Genomic DNA, 16,041 nt, shown 5'->3' with positions numbered 1-16,041 from the left:
CAGAAGCACAGGAAGCAGGAGCACTATGAGCTCAAGGCCAACCTGGGACTACAGAGAGCTCCAGGTCAGCCTGGGCTAGAGAGAGACCCTACCTCGGGGAAAAAAAAAAAAAAAACTGCTCATGTAACATATTTAACATTAATTAGGATTGCATTAGGCTGTTAAATAGGGCCTTCCAAATTTACCTTTTATGGATCTTTTCTTAAAAATATTTATTTTGATACTTACCTGGCAGGGGAGATACCATGATCACGAAGGTGGTTTTCCCAGGGCGAGGCTTATCCATTGCACTCCGGATGTGCTGACCCCTGCGATTTCCCCAAATGCGGGAAACTCGACTGCATAATTTGTGGTAGTGGGGGACTGCGTTCGCGCTCTCCCCTGAAAAAAAAAAAAAAATTATTTTGGGCTGGAGAGATGGCTTAGCGGTTAAGCGCTTGCCTGTGAAGCCTAAAGACCCCAGTTCAAGGCTCAATTCCCCAGGACCCACGTTAGCCAGATGCACAAGGGGGCGCACGCATCTGGAGATCGCTCTAGTGGCTGGAGGCCCTGGCGCGCCCATTCTATCTGCCTCTTTCTCTCTCTGTCTGTCACTCTCAAGTAAATAAATAAATAAAAATGAACAAAAATAAATAAATAAAAACCTACTTTCAAAAAACAGATCAAAATAAAAGTCTTTAAATATATTTATTTATTTATTTATTTATTTATTTTTATTTGAGAGAGAAAAAAAAAAAGAGAAGAGAGAGAGAGAGAGAGAATAGGTGTGCCAGGGCCTCCAGCTGCCACAGCCTCCAGATACATGTGCCCCCTCGTGCATCTGGCTTTACATGGGTCCTGGGGAATAGAACCTGGGTCCTTTGGCCTTGCAGGCAAGTGCCTTAACCACTAAGCTATCTCTCCAGACCCCTTTAAAGGATCTTGAACCTTTACAGCAGTTTGTTCTTCCAACTACTAAGATTCAGAGAAACGATGAATTTGCCTCTTATTCTGAAATTTGGGCCTCGTGTACGGAACTCTCTTGTCCACGAAGGCCCCCGTCTATGTATGTGGGACAAGAGCCCCTCAGAGGGGCTGTCAGGGCTGAGAGGATATCAGTATAGAGTACCAAAGAACAAACCCAAACTTTAACTAGATTTCCCAGGAATCATCCCATCTCATTTGAAATAACAAGGCAGGCGTGTGACAGTCCTCACCTAGCCAACTTCCTTTCTTTGCTCAAACCGTCTCTGGCTTGGGGAGAGCAAACATCCGTTCTCAGGTGCTTTACCTTGGGGTTGTTTTTGTGACTTTGTGGGGGGTTAGAACTTCAGTAATGTCTTCAAATTCCTGTTAAACTGGAATCATGTCCCCCTTTCCTCACTTCTGTTTCTACTTGTTTGATCTCTTGAATTCAGGTTTCATGAGTTAACTGAGGCATACATTCATAGTTGTGTTTACATCCTAAATTGACCATCTTTAGATTTCAAAGAGTAGACTATCATTCTAGCATGTTAGGATTTAGGTAAAATTAAACCTTTGTATATCCCATCTGTTTCCTTGAGGTTTTCACACAAGTTTATCCATCTCCCTCGTTAGGACAATAGACTCACACATGCACCTGGAGACACACTGAGTTTTGTGCAACGTTTTAAAAGTAACTTTTGCAACAGCGTCCTTTTATGCCATACCATACCCTGCCTTCTGGTTAGCTTTTGGCAAACTGTTATCTAAAAGGACAAGCTACTAGGTTCTAAAGGCTGACTTTTTCTTCTTCTCCTACCTAATTCCTCTTTGTCCTTAGTGGTTAGCCCAGTTCTTGGCACATGGAAACCACTGGCGGGCAGGGAGGGGAAATGGCAAATAGAGGCCATGCATGGTGACTCACATCTTTTAAAAAGGCAAATAAGGGCTGGAGAGATGGCTTAGCTGTTAAGGCACATGCCTGAAAAGCCAAAGGACCCAGATTCGATTCTCCAGGTCCCACGTAAGCCAGATGCACGTGGTGGCACATTTGTCTGGAGTTCATTTGCAATAGCTAAGAGGCCCTGGCATGCCCATTCTCTCTCTCTCTCCCCTCTCTCTGTATGTAATAAATAAATAAATAATTTTTAAAAAAAAAATTTAAAGGCAAATAAAAGCCAGGCATGGTGGCTAACTTCTTTAATCTCAGCACTCGGGACGCAGAGGTAGATGGGTCACTGTGAGTTCCAGGCCACCTTGAGACTACATAATGAATTCCAGGTCAGCCTGGGCTAGAACAAGACCCTATCTCAGAAAAAAAAAAAAAAAAAAGGAGGGGCAAATAAAATTCTTCATGTCATAGGAATTTATAATTCACATGAAAAAAAAAAAAACCACAGTCCTCAAAGGAGGATTTTGAGAACATATGAGTCTTATCTTCATGATAGCGACAATGAAGCTCAGCTGACGTTTCTCCCATGTCGGGCACAGCCTCTCAGTGCTGGCTGCTGTTGGTTGCCATTTGGTACTTGGTACCTCACTTACTGGGAAAGCTTTGGGTCATGTGCAGACAGGTAGGAGGCACGAAACAGCCTGGCAATGATGCCTAGAACTAACTTCCTCTGAGGGAAGGAGGGAAATGCTCTGTGACAACCCCCCCCCCAGTTTTATGTCAGCTCTCTTTTCCAGAACACTATCAATCCCTCTTTCTCCCTCTCCATCTTCCTCCCCGCCCCCATTTTTTTTATAAATGCCTTTTGGTAGTAGAACTTGGTTCAAAGGCTTGCTGAAGATATAAGTACACTTCATCTCTGGGCCAAGCCTACCCACGGGATTGCTTTGTCTACTCCAAAACTACTTAGACAACATAAGAATGATTTCCTGAAGGGATTTGTTTTGAATTACAAACTCAAAGCTTTTATTTGTTGGATTTTTTTTTTCCTGTGGCTATCATTTATTCCAATGAGTCTGCATTTATTGGACTGTTGGATGGTATGAATTCCTTTGCTTTTTATTTTGGACAATTTCAAATATATGTATATAAAAGTAAAGAGAATATTATAGTGAACCTCTGTTCAACTACCCGCAAGTCTAAACAATTCTCCCATTTAATTTTAGAGGCCTTTTGAACGGTAAGTAATACCAACCAATGGTTTGGGGTTTATATGAAGGATTTAGGATTATCTGTTGTGGGTACAGTTATGATCCCCTTTCAGTTTTGAGGAAGCAGATGTCAGTACCACTAGGGCCTGATTTATACATGACTTGCATCTCCAAAGAGTCCGAGCTGATTGGAAATCCCATAAAGCTGCATTTAGATCAGACCTTCCTTACTGACTCTGTGATTTGAGGCAGGTCATGTATCCTGAGAGTCAATTTCTTCATGTGATCATGACAAGGATTAGATGAAACAATGTATGTCAAGGGATTCACACATGCTAGGCACAAGATGGCCCCCAATAAAGTATAATAATTATTATTTTATTCTTCCTGCCTTGAAAACCATTATAAAATAGGACTTGCAGCTGGAGAGATGGCTCAGTGGTTAAGGCATTTGCCTGCAAAGCTTAAGGACCCAGGTTCTGCCCCTTAGTAAGGAAACAGGTCTGGGGACAGAGGGATACAGGGAGTTCAGGGATCAGGAACACAATGGGTTCCCACCCCATAGCCCAGGCTGCCAGGAAAAACTTGGAAGAAAGGGAAGCCTGAGAGAGCCCAGTGGAAGGGAGTGATGGGGAGGGGGGAAGAGAGTGAACATTTTCTTTTTCTTCACCACCCCTCCTTTGACCCAGCATTGCTGGGGCTAGTTAACTCCATAGTTCTTCAAAATTATGGGGCAGATAAGTTTTTATGGCCCAGTTTGGGAATCAGAGAAGCATGGGTCACTTTATTTTTCTAGTGAAAATGACTGATTTAAAATGACCTTTTTACAGTGGAATCAAGTTGAGATTCCCTGACAGACGTCAGATGGGAAAAGTCACAAACAAAACAAGGAAGTCACAGAGCTTGGATTTAAATTTGGGGTTAGAGCTGGGGAGCTGGTTCTATTTCCCATCTTCTCCCCTGCCTTCCCCCATCTCCAAATCTAAAGGAGGATATGTCATCACCCAAACCCCGGGCGAGGCTCCAGCCAGAGTCCAGAAACACCCCCCTCCCCCAGAAAGCATTGTGCTCTGTCTCCCTAGGGGCTGAGCAGATCTCTCTTTTGGCTCAAAAGTTTTCTCCTCCAGCTCCTGCTAAGCCAGATAAACAATGATTCTGTTGTGTCAACAAAGCACTTAATTAAATTGAGGACAATATCAATTAGAAGTCTCAGATAAGATTTCCTTCCAGATAATAGAAGCACCCTGGAACTAAAGTACCCAGGGTTTCATAACTCACAACCTCCTGAGAACAGTGAAGTGAGCACCATTTTGTAGTCAGAGAAACTGAGGCACAGAAAGATTAATGACTTGGCAAAGTTCACCAAACAAGCCCCTCACCAAGGCAAGGACTAAAGATCACTGGGTTGTGTTTTTTCTTCCCCTCTAGACCAGGACTTGTTAACCAGTGAACTCATCTACTAAACACTAAAGAGGAGGCAAGACAAAACAAAACAAAACAAAAATCTTCTTTTATAGAATTGAGATAAAATGTGCTTGGCTGGGGGATTGGGAGTTGAACTCAGTTAAGAGAATGTTTGCCTTGCATGCATGGAGCCCTGGGTTCAGTCCCCAGCACCACACAAAACCAAGCATGGTAAGACACGCCTGTAATCCCAGCACTCAGAAAATAGAAGATGGAGGATGAGAAGAACAAGATCATCCTTAGCTACACAGAGAGTTCAAGGCTAGCCTGGGATACATGAGGCCTTGTCTCAAAAAGGAAGTACCCAAGCCGGGCATGGTGGTGCACACCTTTAATCCCAGCACTTGGGAGGCAGAGGTAGGAGGATCGCCGTGGGTTCAAGGCCACCCTGAGACTACAGAGTGAATTCCAGGTCAGCCTGGGCTAGAGCGAGATCCTACCTCAAAAAACCAAAAGGAAAAAAAAAAAAAAAAAGAAAGTACCCATTACCAAGTATCCAGTACCCATATAAGCCAGATGTATAAGGAGGCACATGCATCTAAAGTTCATTTGCAGTGGCTAGAGGCTCTGGTGCACCCATTCTCTGTCTCTATATGCCTCTCAGTCTCTCCCTCTCTCTCTCTCTAATAAATAAAATATTTTTTAAAAAGAATGAGATTCTATCAGTGTCAAGAATATGAATATAGGCCACCCTGAGACTACATAGTGAATTCCAGGTCACCCTGAGCTGCAATGAGACCCTACATCGAAAAAAAAAAAAAAATACAAATATAAAATCAAATGCCTTTTTTTTTTTTTTTTTTTTTTTTTTTGGTGTTTTAAGGTAGAGTCTCACTCTAGCCCAGACGCTATGTTTTCCATATATGGGAACAAAAGGTTACTTCAAAGTAGACGTACTAAAAGGGGCTGAAGGGAGCAGAGAGGCATGGAGCGGTTTCAGAGGTGGGAGGGCATGATCAATGCACAATAAATTCACTGAATCTATTTGTACAATTGTTACAATAAGGAATACATGTGAAGAAGAAGGGAAAAAAAAAAAAAAAAAAACAAGCAAAGTAGATGGAGACCAAAACGCCTAACAGAAGGGGAACAAGAAAGCTCTTGGGTGGCTGAAAAGCAAACAGTGCCTCCACCATGCCCACTGTGGAGTGGTCCTGAGGCAATGTTCTCAGCCCACAGTTGCGGGCGCCGCACGGCCTTGAGAACTGAGACCTGGAGCAGGGTGAACCCAGGTGACTACCCAAAGGCCACTGAGCACCCTGTGACGGGTAGAAAAGCGTGCCATGTGCCAGAGTGCCATTGCCCCTTGGTAGGCCGGGTGATCGGGCTGAGATCCTGGGTGTCCTCTGTGGCCAGGGAGACCTGGACAGAGACGAGGTCTGGGGGAAGCTCCAGGCATGGCTGCCTAAGGTTGACAGTGTCTTCAACCTCCCCCACCCCCCCACCCCCACCTCCAGATCTGCCTCTCTACTCAGCCAGGTCACCAAGAGCAGCTCCATTCCATGTGCTTCCCAGCCTCACCTGTATTCCCAATTCTACTGCATTTTTAGGTCTGTTGGCCACCATGGGAAGAAATAACCAGGCCCTTAGATGGCAAAACATGAGAAAACTGGCCAGGCCCTTCAGCCAGTAGCTCAAAGTAGGAGTGGCCCTTTCCAGGACTTGGTTTGAGGTAGTTTTGGGGAACAGAAGGAGGAGGAAGTTCAAACCCCAACCCTCCAGACCCTTTCAAATCTCCTTTCACACCAGGCTTCAGAGCCGCCCCCTCCCCCAAGGAAAGTGGAGAAGGACTCTCAGCAAAGGAGGGGTCCTGCTGGTCAGGAAGAGAAACTGACTCTTGTTTTTGTTTGCTCACAGGAAGGGACAAATGCCCCCTTGTGCGCAGAGGTTTGATGTGACAACTTTGAAGGACCACATAGGGGTTTCAGCAAAGGCCTCTCCACCTGCCCCTGTGTGTTAAGATAATGGTGGGGTGTGTTCCCCAGCACCACCCTGGCTCTCCTTCCTCCTGTTTTTCTTCACCAGCTCAGCTTGCCCACAGGTTCCCAGAGATTCTTGGCAGCTGGCTCCCAGGCGGAACGAAGCAGTGAGCCGCGTGGGAGGTGGTTAGACCGTCAGAGCGAAGCAGCTCCTTAATGAGGGGCAGGAGCCCTACTTGGAGCCATTTAGCGGCAGCTACAAAGGTGGGGAACCCCAATTAGAAAGAAGTGGGAGACATCACGAGGAGGCCCTGAGGGACACATCCTTGTCTTGGACTCTGTGGGACCCATGGATGAGGAGGCTATAGCTCCTTGGGTTCTGAATCTCATCTCCTTGAAGTCAGACGGCCAAGGTCTGTTTGTAGAGCCAACCTGTGATTATGACCCTTCAAGATACCTGAGTTGTGGGCTGGAGAGATGCTCAGTGGTTAAGGCACTTGTTTGTAAAGCCTAATGACCAGAATTCAATTCCCTAGTACCCATGTACAGCCAGATGCACAAAGTGGCACATGCATCTGGAGTTATTTTGCAGCAGCTAGAGGCCCTGGTGTGACCATTCTCATTCTCTTTCTCTCCTCTCTCTCTCCCCCCCCCTCTCTCTCTCTCTCTCTCTCTCTCTCTGTCCTGGATGTGGTGGCACATGCCTTTAATTCCAGCACTCAAGAGGCAGAGGTAGGAGGATCGCTGTGAGTTTGAGGCCAGCCTGGGACTGTGTAGTGAACTCCAAGTCAGCCTGAGCTACAGCAACTAGAGCGAGTCCTACCTTGAAAAACAAACAAAACAAAACAAAAAAGGAACCTGAGTTAAAAGAAAAAACTACTGGGGGAGTTTCTCCCTGAGTCTGCAGCTCAGATACTATAATACTTGAACACTCAAGGAAATGATAATGTATTTATCCAATTTTAATAGACATCTTTAAATTTTACTTACGTGTATTCCTAGGGATATTTGTATACAGCCAACTATTTCATTCTTTTGATAGCTCAAGTGAATTGCATTATGTTTACAACAAGATAATAATCCTGGATTTTCCATGGCTCACTCTGTCAGAGTATAAGATTAGCTATTGAATTCATTAACAGACGTCTCCTTTTAAATGTCAGATAACTGTTTAAATGCCAAGTACTTGCGCAATGCCTTCTGTGCAATTCAAATCAGCTTTACCAAATTAACTCATTAATCTTTATTGTTTCACTTACTAAAGAGAAAGGCTTCCAGGAGTTTTAATAGAATATAGTAATATTAATGTATTTACAGAACAACATGGGGACGGGATAGGTTTTGATTTTCTGCTAAATATGTCACCTTTCCATCAGCTTTTCAGTTATTTCCACCCAAGTGTGGACAGGAAAAAAATAAATAAACAAAATAGCTGTAGGCATCTTTTCTTCCTTCCTATCCCGGTCCAGTTGGTTCTGGAATTTCTTGTCCCTCTTACACTTTGAGAGACCAAGACCCTGGGTTACTCTTTTGCTGCTGTCCTTGCAGTCAGTGCCCCCAAGAGGGGCAAGGGTCCCTTTGGGTTGCTCTACCCCCGCCCACCCAACACAGAGCAGAGCCCGCAGGGTCAGAATGAAGCCCAGAAGGCCGCGACAGAGCAGGCCTAGAATCCAGGAACTCCCTGCCTGGGTTGAGCCTCCCAACAACTGACCACAGAAAAACAGACTGAGCTGACTGCTAAAGATAGATCCATCTAGGGCTGACTCCTTGTCACCTAGTCTGGACTCCAGTGTCACCTCACCAGAGCAGTCTTCCCTGACCACCCCTCCTGTCACCTTCCACTCTGTCACTGTTGCATTGTCTTCATGGGTGAGTCACCATCGAAAATCACCTGCTGCTCGGCACGGTTCGTCTGGCACATGGTAGGCACTCTATAAATACCTGTTTAATGAATACATGGAAAACCACCTAAGCACATGACCTGCTTTCCTGGTTTTAACTTTCTGGCTTTTTTTTTTTTTCTCTCTCTCTCTCTCCTCTTATCGCCACCTCTCAGAATCCTCTTTAAATGTTTAATCTTTTCTCTCCTCCAATCTCCTTTTCACTATCATTTATTTGCTAGACCACTTGAACATAATAAGAAAAAAAAAAGTGCTTCTCCGAAAACATCCATCAAGCTAAATTGATAGTTCCTACAAGATAGGGAAATGAGCCAGACAGTCAAGAGAATCTTTAGAGAAAAAAGGATTTACAGGTCAAGTGCCACGGAGAGATTTCTCTCAAACCTCTCTACTCCTGACTCTTCACGTTGAGCTCCAAATAAGGAGCTAAAGTAATTCCAGCCATTGAAACTGGGCTTGGCTGTGCCTTTTGTCCTCGAGCTGAACACAAAATCTCCTTTGGAGCTAGTAGAGAAAACTCTCTAAAGTGGTGTGATCTGATTTCTGTTATCCCATCCTGTGATTCGTGGAAGACTATGTAGAGACTAAAACTTGAAATTTTTGTCCAATTTGAACTTCAACCAAAGGTTTTCATTTGAGCTGGGAAGGGGAGGGAGTGTCTCAGCCTGAGAAGCAAATCAGATATATGGCCGAGATGACAAGAAATTGGATATGTATTTGTCCAGAAGACTCTGTATATCTAACCACGTTTCAAAACAAAGGAAAAGGGTGTGGTGTTCATTGGAGTGATGGCCACTGGTGGGGAACCCACCAACTCTTAATGCTGCATGACGGCTTACAAGTAATATAAATGTTATGATAGGGAGAGTTTATGATTGCCCAGAGACAGACAACTGAAAGCTAGTCTCCTAGAAAATGTGGAAATGATCAGATCCCCACCCAGGGTGATCTCATAGCACACTAATATATGTGACCCAACAAATCAGCCCCAAAACATAAGCAGCTTTTCTCTTTGGGACTGGGAGACCAGGGCCACGTGGGGTTCAGGCCTGTAGAGGGAGGTCAGCGTATAGTGTCTGTGAGGGGTGCTCATTGCTCCCTCCCTCCCATGTAAAGCCAGGTGAGCCATACGTATAGCAGCCTCTACTGTCCTTTACTCTTCTGCCCCTGACTATTTAGCTTAATAAGTACATATCAGCTATGTGTTTATTCATTTCCAGTTTTTAAAAATATTTATTTAGGGCTGGAGAGATGCCTTAGAAGTTAGGGCACTTGCTTGCAAAGGCTAAGGACCCTGGTTTGATTCGCCAGGTCCCACATAAGCCAGATGCACAAGGTGGTGCATGTGTCTGGAGTTCGTTTGCAGTGGCTAGAGGCCCTGGCATGCCCCCCCCTCTGTCTCTAATAAAAATAAAAATATTTTTTTTAAATATTTATTTAAGAGAGAAAGTATGGGCACACCAGGGCCTCCTGCCACACTGTAAATGAACTCCAGGTACATGTGCCACCCTGTATACATCTGGCTTTATGTGGGTACTAGGGACTCAAACCCAGGCTGTCAGGCTTTGCAAGCAAGTGCCTTTGACCACTAAGCCATATCTCCAGCCCTGTGTTCATTTCCAAACCTGGAGGCAGGCACTGCTGTGGCAGGGAACAAGACAGCTGTGGCTCTGGCCTTCGTGGAGTTCACGGTCATCCAGCGTGGAGGAGGCTGGCGCAGAGACGCAGTCACTGTGAGCAGAAGTGCTTGGTGCTCGGAGAGGCCCTTGTAGCCTCTCAGGAAAGAGTCAAAAGAATGAATGAGTGTTCCAAGGAGAGGGAAGGGCCTGAGAATGCCTTACTCCAGGAATGAACCAGTGTTGACAGTGGCCCTTTGCACTCCCCTTCACCCCCACAGTGAGCTGAACTCTTCCTGCAGCTGGTCGCCTGGACCCCACCTTCTTCAGCCAGAATGATACTCCAGTATCACTCTGGTGGTGCCTACCTCAACCCCCTGCTTAACACCATGCTCCCCATCCATTCCCAGCTACTCCTCAGCCCCTTTCTGCTTTTTTTTTTTCTCTAGATCATAAAGCACACTCAGACATGACTGACTTCTTTGTCCTTTTCCCTCTCAGCGGCATAGAGTGGTGTGCTCTCCATGAGGGTGCAGCGTGTACTCCTGCAAGGCATAAGAAAGACACCCAGTAGATACTTGTAGAAGGAGCGAGTGAGGCAGGAAGGGCAGTCTTGGGCCGGGAAGCAAGGTCCTCATGAACATTTTAAGCTGGTTGGCCTTTATTCAGAGAACAATGGCATTTGAAGGGTTTAAGCCTGGAGAGATGTGGTCAGTTTGCGTTTTGGAAAGATCACCCAGGTTGCAGTGGAGGTCATGGGCTAAAAGGCGACTTCAGATCAAACTTTCAGTGCTCTGAAATGTGACACCATTTGCCCGTTCTGGTGACTGCAGAGACCAAGGCCCAGAAGATCATAGAGCCCCTGGGGCCCCCCAGACTCCTGTCTTACCCATTCATCCTTCCTTCTCTGGCACATTCCTTCAGATCACTCTTCCTAACACTTCAGACAGAGCTTTAGCTTGGAAATAAGCTGGATTCTTGCCATAAGCTTATATACTGCAAGCAGATTCGATTACCATTCTTGAAGGTTATAGGCATATCAAAAAGCTCCCACTGAAAACTTGGGGCTAGAGAGACAGCTCACTCAGTAAGGTGTTGCTCCGCAAGCATAAGGACCTGAGTCCAATCCCCAGATCCCACATAAAATTTTGGGTGTGATGGTACATGCCTATAATCCCAGCACTGAGAAAGTAGAGAGAGGGGGATCCCTGGAGCATGCTTGCCAGCCAATCCAGCCTACTTGGTGAGTTCTAGGCCAAAGAGAGACCCTTTCTCAAAAAAAAAAGGTGGACAGGGGTTGGAGAGATGGCTTAGTAGTTAAGGCACTTGCCTGTGAAGCCTAAGGACCCATGTTCTACTCTCCAGATCCCACATAAGCCAGATGCACAAAGGTGAGGCAAGTGCAAGGTCACACATGCTCACTAGGTGGCGCAAGTGTCTGGAGTTCTATGGCAATGGCTGAGGCCCTGACATGCCAATTCTCTCTCTCTCTCTCTAAGTTAAAAAAATAATAATAATAAACTGGGCATGGTGGCACATGCCTTTAATCCCAGCACTCAGAAGGCAGAGGTAGGAGGATTGCCATGAATTTGAGGCCACCCTGAGACTACATAGTGAATCCCAGGTCAGCCTAGGCCAGAGTGAAACCCTACCTCAAAAAACCAAAAATAAATAAATAAATTTAAAAAGAGGTGGGCAGCATACACAAGAAACAACACCTAGGGTTGTCCTCTGGCCTGTATATAATACAGTTGCACAGACATGAACACACACGTACCCACATGCATATGAACAAGTCTACAACTCATACATACAAAACACACAAAGTAGTCTTAAATGTGCACATGGTTACACATTCTTATAACTTGGGTTGCTGAGGCAAGAGGATCACAAGTTTAGAGAATCTGGGCTACACAGTAGGACTCTGTTTCAAAAGAAGTTAATAAATAAAATAATTTTTAGAAGCCGGGCGTGGTGGCGCACGCCTTTAATCCCAGCACTCAGGAGGCAGAGGTAGGAGGATTGCCATGAGTTTGAGGCCACCCTGAGACTACACAGTGAATTCCAGGTCAGCCTGGGCTAGAGGGAGATTCTACCTCGAAAAAAACAAAAAATAAAATAATAATTTTTTTTTTTTTTTTTGGGGTTTTCGAGGTAGGGTCTCACTTTGGCTCAGGCTGACCTGGAATTCACTATGTAGTCTCAGGGTGGCCTCGAACTCACGGCGATCCTCCTACCTCTGCCTCCCGAGTGCTGGGATTAAAGGCGTGCGCCACCACGCCCGGCTAATAAAATAATTTTTAAAAGGTATCTTATTTTAGGCAGCGATCTTAGCTCTGCCATAGATATGTAAGAGGCTTTGGGCACAGTTGCTTTGCCTCCTGCAGCCTTCCTTCCCGACTTGTGAACTTGGGGTAACCACACCTGCCTCACAGAGCTGTTGTGAGAATTAGATGAAATAATTACCACCCTGGGAAAGGTCCCGTTTCCCACTTCTCTAAACACTATTAACCAGTCTTGGGTTATTCTCAACACGTTTGAGGCCTGTGTGTCTTCAATGGGAAGATAGGTGTTGCTGTTAGTGTGGCAAGGATGAAAAAAACGCTTTTCATAAATATTGGGGGGAGGGATTTCAGCTAGCTCCTGTTGGACTGTGTATCATCCCTATGATTGTTGGGCTTTCTGCTTCTTTCACAGGGAGTCTCACAGTCCTTGGAGGCGGCAGCTCAGAAGACAGGAGAGCCTCAAAGTTGTACAAATAAAGGGCTGATGCGTTCAAACGAAAAAGACTTTTACACGCACAGGCTGCACATCGATATGATGCCGTTCCTGAAGGTGATCTCACACTGAGAAGACGAGGGGCTTATAGACACAGACACAGGAATGCTGGTTAATACACTTCTGCATGCTACAAAAACAGCTTCAGAAGTCCCTCCGTGCCCCTGCCTTATCAGAAGGGACAGAAAATAGGCAGTTTGTATCAGATGAAGAAAGAACAAATTAGGACAGTAATCCCAGCCAGCCACAGGGAACAAATCAGTTGGGTGTCTGGTCTGGGTGGCGGGGAAAAGGAGAATAGAGAGGGAAAAAAAGGATGACTTTGAACCATCTCATAAAACAGGCAAATAGGATTCGTTTTATCTTGACAGTAGCTCAAATAATTGCTGTAACTTGGTACAGTTGCTATTCCTACTATAGAGAACAGCTTCTTGAGTTAATTATTTAGAAGTCAGATATAGATTCTCTCCTGCATATCTAGCCTTATTTTCTGTTCTTTACAAGTTCACTGATCTCCCCAGATCAGCTCCACCCTGGTTAAGGGAACTAAGCAGTCTTGTGGTGAGGATGTCATCTGTCTACCTTCACAACCCTCCCTCCCGTCCCAGCATCTCACCCAGCGCCCAGCTCTCCATGAGTCAACCCACACTTTCTTCCTATCTCCCTTTGCTTGAAGGCCCTGTCCTGCTCTTCCTTGGCCCTCCTCGGGGTGTGCTGAACTGGAAACAAATGAACATGGAGTCAAAGAAACTGACCAGAAGCAGAACCAAGTCTGGCATAGAAGGATCTCAGATCCTTCACACTATTTAAAGGATACCACCCCAGGTCCTTGATAAGTGACTCAGAAACATACACAGAGAAAAGAAGAAATACGTAGAGAATTCAAGGTGGTGGGGCGTGCTGTCTGTGCTATGAGGACTGGTACGGGATTTAGAGTTCAGGAATCTCACTTCCTTTTGTTTCAAAAATATTTATTTATTTATTTGAGAGAGAGAGGCAAGAGGGAGAGAGTATGGGCACATCAGGGCCTCTTGCACCTCAAATGAACTCCAGATATATGGGCTGCATTGTGCATCTGGCTTTCACCGGGTACTGGGGAATCAAACTCAGAAGGACAGGCATTGCAAGCAAGTGCCTTTAACTGCTGAGCCTTGTCCCCAGCCCGAGGATCACCTTCCTAGCCTCAGCCAATCCAGAGTTCTCAGGACACTTTATGTGCACCCCACCCCCCAGCCAAGTTCTGCACGGTAGGACTTTGAGTAAAGTCATACACTTAGCCAAACATGATGCCACTCACGCACCTGTGTCCTCAGCCATTGGGGGGTCAGAGGCAAGAGGATTAGGAATTTAAGAACTAGACTTTATTATATAGCAAGTTTGAGGGCAGCCTCGGCAACATGGGAACAGCATGGATTTCAGTGAACAGAAGCAACGGGGGAATCACGCTTGTCTTAGGCCACAGTCCAGAGATGAAGCAGGCTGCCAGAGGAGATAAGTTCTGGTGCCAGTGTCATTTCAATGAGCTTTATGAGGGCTAGGGAGAGAGCACGGTTGGCAGAGTACTCACAGGGCACATATGAAGTCCTGGGTTCAGTCCCTAGCACCACTCAGACCGGCATGGTGCCACATGCCCGTAATTCCAGTACTGGAGGTGGAGCATGAGGATCAGAAGTTTAAGGTCATCCTCATCTACATAGTGAGTTTAAGGCCAGCCTGGGCTATATAAGACTCTGTCTACAAAAAAGAAAAACAAAAAAGCACTGTTAACCACTTGGCAGGGAAAGGTGCAGACAGGATGCTAGTCCAGGTCAAGAGTCAATAAATTCAGACACTTAGATAATTGCCAGGAAAAGTATTCAGAACAGCAAACTGAACAAGCAAAGCGAAGGATAGCTGAGTGTGGGGGTGCACACCTTTAATCCCAGCACTCAGGTGGCAGAAATATGAGGATCACCATGAGTGCAAAGCCACCCTGATACTACATAGTGAATTCCAGGTCAGCCTGAGCTAAAGTGAGACCCTAGCTAAAAAAAAAAAAAAAAAAAAAAAAACATCAGCTGGGCATAGTGGCACACACCTTTAATCTCAGCACTCCAGAGGCTGAGGTAGGAGAATTACTGTGAGTTCAAAGGCCACCCTGAGAATGCAGAGTGAATTCCAGGTCAGCCTGGGCTAGAGCGAGACCTATCTCAAAAAACCAAAATAGGGCTGGAGAGATGGCTTAGCGGTTGAACGCTTGCCTGTGAAGCCTAAGGACCTCGGTTCAAGGCTCAGTTCCCCAGGTCCCACGTTAGCCAGATGCACAAGGGGTGCACGCGTCTGGAATTCGTTTGCAGAGGCTGGAAGCCCTGGCGTGCCCATTCTCTCTCTCCCTCTATCTGTCTTTCTCTCTGTGTCTGTCGCTTTCAAATAACTAAATAAAAAAAAAACCAAAATAATAATAATTTTTTAAAGCCCAGGATAAAGTGGAACATGATCAATCTTAAGATATCAGGCCAGTTGTTGGAAAGCACTGGGTCTCCCCTGACTCAATCTGGCAGCCCTAGCAACACCGTAGGACTCCATTTCGTCTTGGTAATCTAGAGATAATGAAACCGTCCCTCCCCACCTGCTTCTTAAGTGAGGCGAGAATTGCATGAAACAGCAGTTTGATAAGAATGTTCACATCTTTAAAGGACTCGAGAGAGAAAGAAGTGAACACTTGCTGATGCCTGCTAAGGGCCAGGCCCCTCACACATTGAAACCTGTTCAATCTTCACACAGATTCCCTGGTACAGACGAGATAACTGCGGCTGGGGCTGGAGAGATGGCTTAGCGGTTAAGCGCTTGCCTGTGAAGCCTAAGGACCCCGGTTCGAGGCTCGGTTCCCCAGGTCCCACGTTAGCCAGATGCACAAGGGGGCGCACGCGTCTGGAGTTCATTTGCAGTGGCTGGAAGCCCTGGCGCACCCATTCTCTCTCTCCCCCTCTATCTGTCTTTCTCTCTATGTCTGTCACTCTCAAATAAATAAATAAAAAATGAACAAAAAAAAAAAACTGAGGCTGGTGACAATATGGGAAGCTAGGATTAAAAGTCACAAAGCCCACAATGTCTGATACTGAGTACAGTCATTCTGGTCCTGTGAGGAGCTAAATTTTACATCTTTGTCCTGGCCTCAGAGCCTGAGAAGAAAACAGAAATTTTTGGTTTGGTTTGGTTGTTTTGAGGTAGGGTCTCGCTCTAGCCCACGCTGACCTGGAATTCACCATGTAGCCTCAGGGAGGCCTGGAACTCACAGTGATCCTCCTACCTCTGCCTCCCAAGTGCTGGGGATTAAAG

The 16,041-nt window shown here is 45.7% G+C and overlaps 1 non-coding gene across 1 annotated transcript; it reads left to right on the top strand.

The window, feature by feature from the left end:
* Positions 1–220: 220 nt before the first annotated feature.
* Positions 221–384, top strand: LOC123460556. Its single transcript, XR_006637094.1, has one exon. It is a non-coding gene; the product is annotated as a U1 spliceosomal RNA (small nuclear RNA).
* The last annotated feature ends 15,657 nt before the right edge of the window (positions 385–16,041 follow it).

This window comes from Jaculus jaculus, chromosome 4, assembly GCF_020740685.1.
Source record: "Jaculus jaculus isolate mJacJac1 chromosome 4, mJacJac1.mat.Y.cur, whole genome shotgun sequence".
Taxonomy (NCBI): domain Eukaryota; kingdom Metazoa; phylum Chordata; class Mammalia; order Rodentia; family Dipodidae; genus Jaculus; species Jaculus jaculus.
The sequence above is the reverse complement of the archived record's forward strand: the minus strand, read 5'-3'. Positions and strand labels throughout refer to the sequence as shown.